The 4,989-nt window shown below is 47.9% G+C and overlaps 1 protein-coding gene across 2 annotated transcripts in view; it reads left to right on the top strand.

The window, feature by feature from the left end:
• The first annotated feature begins 373 nt into the window (after positions 1 to 373).
• The window catches only part of NCK2 (NCK adaptor protein 2), an 85,579-nt gene continuing 80,963 nt past the window's right edge, over positions 374 to 4,989 (top strand). For both annotated transcript variants that reach the window (XM_027901394.1, XM_027901392.1), the window contains exon 1: positions 374 to 692. The gene's annotated coding sequence lies outside the window, so the exon portion shown is untranslated. The remainder of the gene's footprint in view (positions 693 to 4,989) is intronic.

Raw genomic sequence — 4,989 nt, 5'->3', positions numbered from 1 at the left:
GCTCGCCAGTACTTTCCGCGGACGCTTCCGCTCCCAGCGGGGCAGTTTCCCCGGGAGTGCTGCGTCTCACGCGGCTGGAGGGGGACCAGGGAGGGAGAGAGGAGGTGTCAGGGCGCTCCTGCCGGGCAGGGCCCCCTTTGCCCCGCCCCGCGGTCCCGGAGTGGTCCTGCCGCAGAGGGGAAGGAGCCGCCCGGGCCGTCCCTGCCCGTCCTTCCCGCGGTGGGGTGGGGGAGCAGCGGTCCTCCCGCCGCGCGAGGGGGAGCCCGGGGAGCTCCTCCCGCGCGATCCCGGCAGCGGCAGCGGCAGGAAGGGCAGGGCGGGGGCGGGGGCTGTGCCTGTGCCGGGGGGCGGGCGGTTCGCGGGGGAGGGGCCGCCGCCGCCGCCGCCGGGCGCAGCAGGCAGAGGGAAGGCAGGGAGCGGAGCTGCCGCCGCTGCTGCTGCTGCCCCCGCCGAGGGCCAGGGCCTTGGACGCGTCCGGCGAAGAGCGCAGGAGGAGGAGGAGGAACGGGAAGAGGGGGAGCCAGCCGGCCCCTCTCGGAGGACGCGGCCCGCATCCGCCCGGGGAAGGGCAGAGGGAAGCGGAGGGGGGAGCGAGCGGGCGCCACCGAGGAGACAAAGAAGCGGAGCCCGCCTGGGCTGGGAGCCTCCCCGCCACCGCCCGCCTCGCTCCGCTCCCCGCCGGCCGGCAGGAGGTGAGCGCGGCCGCGGGCGGGACGGGGATGGGGCCGGGGCGGGGGCCGGGGCCCGCCGCAAACTTGTGGCGGCCGCGGGGGGCGACTCGGGGAAGGGACGCCCCGAGCGGGGGGAGGGCGGGTGTCACCTGGGCGGCCGAGGCTCCGCGACCGCCTCGCGGAGGAGGGGGCCGGTACCTGCCGGGGGCGCCACGGGGGACCCGGGGCGGGAGGAGGTGTTTGTGTGCCACGTCCAGCTGCGGGGGGGGCTCGGGGGCGGCTCCTCCTCATCCTCCCGAGTTGCTGCTCCTGTGTGTGCGTGTGTGTGTGACAGCCGCTGCTTTGTGCCTCCCGCTGCTCGGCCGGGGGGCAGCGCCGGGCCGGGATCCCCCCCCACCTCCACCCCCTGCGGGACTCCGGAGAATGGAGGCGGCGTATCCGGCAGCCGCGGGGGCAGCGGTGGAGGAAGGCGGGCAGCGCCTCCCGGCCGGAGCGCGGCGCAACCGGAAAGTTTCCTGGGAGGGAGCGGGAGCGCCGCCGCCCCGCGCGGGGACCGGCGGGCGGGCGCCCTGCGCTGCGGCGGGGACGCGGACCCTCGTCCCGCTCTGGTTCTGTTTTCTTTCTGTCCCTGACTTGCGACTTTAGTAGAGCTGAGGCCAGGGTTGTTCTCGAGGAGCGCGGTGCGCTATGGCCCCGGTCGATGCTAGTGTAGGTAAAGGACATAAAGGTGAAATTACACTTTGTGAGATAAAATTACACCTTGTGTACTGACTGTTCAGTGAAGCGCGTCCCTGGGTGTTTTGGGAAGAAAATTACTGGAGTTCGTCCTGTTTTTTAATGAAAAATGTGCCCAGGCTAATAGCTACCCCTCGCTGGCGGGGTAGGCGCTGTGGCCCACCTGAGATCAGGTTGTCAGATCGAGATTCAGGTTTGTAATTCAGGTCTGACTTGCGACCGGCTATTCGTGAGTGCCTCTCGGCTCTAGTTCCCATGTTAACATCACCCACAGTTTTTTTGCAGTGAATGTGTCCCTCTGAGCGCATCAGGGTTATTCCGTGAATTCGGTGTAGCAATTAACTCGGAACTGCCTTGTTTTTGTAACACGAAGTGAAACCTTTTGTTACTTTAAAAGTTGAATGGTGACTTAACGTCGGGAAGAATTTAAAGCGTTTCTATCTTGAACAATGTTTCTTCTCCTTCCCTTGAAGCAATTTTTGTTTCTGAGGAACATACTGCTACTGTTCTAGGGGCTCAACGTGGGAGAACTAGACTTGCTTTTATGAAACGCAGTAGTGGCCTTTGTAAAAACAAATTTTCATGGCCTAACCACGCGTGGTTTGTATCACTGGGAGTTTGGACTGGGAACTTAATATGGAGGAATTTGAAAGGGCTCACTGGGTAGGAGATTATGAAGAATTTCTGTTTGAAAGTACTTGTTTTATCATTGCTTTTTAGGAATCTGAAGCAGTCAGCACCATATAGATGATGTTTATGGCACTGTGTTTTAATTTTTAGGATTTTAACCTCTGAAGTAATGTTGTTGCTTCTTAGAAATACTGATTTCACAACTCTGGAAATTGAAATCCTCTATCTCACCAATGTCAATTTAAGGAGTTAAGCAGATCTCTTTGTCTTTGTAACTGACTTTCTTCTTACGACTTTGACAAAAGATGTCACTTTTGGGAACAGTGAATAAATGTAGTGATAGAAGACACCTGTACCACGAAGATCAAGGCTGTAATTAGCAAATATTTTTATATAGGCCATGAAACAGATACAGATTCACTATAATGTTAGCTCTTATTGCTGTTGTTCTGTCATTACAACATTAGATGTTGCATTTGCCTCCTACTTCTGCCAGGTGACATTTCTAATTGCTGTTGTGATACAAGGATACACAAATTTTTTTCTGCTATATTTTTCTGAAACCAACAGCAGGGCTAGTCCTTGATTGTCTAGATGATCCTTATTATTACACCCTTACTACTGAATGTGTCATAAATTTAAAACTTCAACCTTTGGCTTCTTACCACAGTGGAAAGGGTACTTATTATCTCCCCTTACTCTCTTTTCTTTAGTTTTCTGGCTAGTCACCTGGAAGTGTAAGGAAAGGTGTTTGTTCTCTTAAGGGTCACCTCGCATCTTCTATTAGCTAAAGAGGGACGAGGTCAGGTCTGCTTCTTTTCCAGCCTTTGTGTTTTGTGCCTAGTGTTGCTGTTGGTATGTTAATCCTTTGCAGCGCTCATGGCTTTCCTCAGTAGAAACTATAACAAGAGCAGCTCGAAAAGTGATACCCAGATAGCTTTGTTTGCTGGTCATAGTCTTGAACAGCAGCAAAACTACGCAGAGTATCTGCATTTTTCATGCTCCTTGAGCATAAAAGCTGCTTCCAGACTCATGGAGACAGGTGCAGTATCAATTTACTTGCCGCAGGTTTGAAATCAAAACCAAGGCAACTTTGAATCCAAAGCGGTTGTTCTAGAAGAATATTTTCTGTTTGTATCAAGGGACTGGTGGTTTCTAAGATGTAGGTATTCCCAACCCCCCATTCCCCACTGTGTTTTGAGGAAAGGGGATTGCTGGTGTGGATTTATTGTTCGAAGGAGTTCTTAGATAAAAACAGTGAAACTATATGCTGCCCTGTTTTGGTAAGTTTAGTCAGACTCAGTATAAGGTGCTGGGTGCTCGTCGCTGGACACCCTGCTCCCCCAAAGTAGGTCATCTGGCGTGTTGAAGAGGCGGAGAGTTGAGGCACTCTGCAGGAGAGCTGCTTTCTGCTTCTAATGAAATAATAAACTTACAGGCAATATGCCTTTGTTTATGTATTTACTAGGTATACAGAGGTGTTGCAGAACAACAGTTTTGATGGAGTGAAAGTCAGGAATTCTTATTAGTTCCTGAAGTAGAAGACCTTCGGAGAGAGCTGGGATGGTGTTTATAGTGTGGGAAATAGCATTTTGTCTTCCTTCTTAAGCACAGAAGTGAGGCCTGCACTAATCATTTAACCCATGCGCCAATATCCAGTCTTTTGAAAAAGCTAATACATGAGATCCTGGTACATGTTTTGAAAAATGACTTTTCTGTTTTGCTTTGCAAACTTTTCAATGTTGATGCAGAAATCTTAGGCTTATTTCAGTTTAAACTAGTTCCAATTAAAATTTTTCTTGCAAATTAATCAGGCCCATTAGTTTTCTCATACTAATGTAGTCATCGGTGTTCTGCCCAATTAAACTGTTGCTCCGTTCAGTGGTGGGTAAAGTAATTCTTCCATGTGTTAAGAGTTTGGTGTATTTTTTTTTTTTTTTTTTTTTTTTTTTTTTTTTGGGGGGGTTTTTTTTTTTTTTTTTTTTTTTTTTTTTTTTTTTTTTTTTTTTTTTTTTTTTTTTTTTTTTTTTTTTTTTTTTTTTTTTTTTTTTTTTTTTTTTTTTTTTTTTTTTTTTTTTTTTTTTTTTTTTTTTTTTTTTTTTTTTTTTTTTATGTTTTGGGGGGGGTTTGTTTGTTTTTTTTTCTTTTCTTGGAATAGTTTTTTTTCCCCCCATCATAAGGATTCTTAATTGTTTTATAAATGCTAATGACATGAGTAAATTTGAGGTGCATTGAAATATGAAATACATATTTTTATATTCCATAAAATATATGTGACACAACAAATTAATTTGTTTCTCACCATTAATGGAGTTCATATTTTAAACCCAGCATAAATAATAATTTTGTGTGCAGTGAGGTGGCCTGTCAGTTTATATTTTTAAGCTTTAATAGAGTATTGTAAATTTTAAGAATTCAGGTGCAGAGGAATAAATCTTGATTAGAGAATAGCAGCCTTATTGCATTTTAAATTAATGCAGCTATGGACAAAACCCTGGTGCCACTAAAGTTTTAGAAATACTTATGCTAAGAAAAACATCTGTTCCAGTGAAAGCTCAGGTGTGCTGGTATATCTAGTACTTGATCACAATTGTAGAAACAAAGTAGAAAAAAGCGTAGAGGCTTTTTCACTCTGTAGATTTGTTGTGCTGGTTTTGGTCCTGATTTCATTAACAAGTACTAATACGGTGATATGTAACTGCTATTGATTATTCAGTGGAGCAGACAGTGTGGTGAACATGCTGGGACTCTTGGCAGATCCACAAATTCTCAGAAGTGTAGCTTCTCTCTCACAGTCATGACAAATTACAGATGCAAAATTAAATGCCATACAGGTGTGTTTTTCATCTAGGCTGAAGAAATTTGATCCAGTTTTCTTCAACTCATCTAAGATAGTGTCTGCAGAGTACACACAACCATAGAAATAGACATGAAAACATATAGTGAGATATAC

This window comes from Empidonax traillii, unplaced genomic scaffold, assembly GCF_003031625.1.
Source record: "Empidonax traillii isolate 1590-97213 ecotype Southwest subspecies unplaced genomic scaffold, ASM303162v1 scaffold782:size294519, whole genome shotgun sequence".
Classification (NCBI taxonomy): Eukaryota; Metazoa; Chordata; class Aves; order Passeriformes; family Tyrannidae; genus Empidonax; species Empidonax traillii.
Note: the sequence above shows the minus strand (reverse complement) of the source record. Positions and strands in the feature narration are given on the sequence as shown.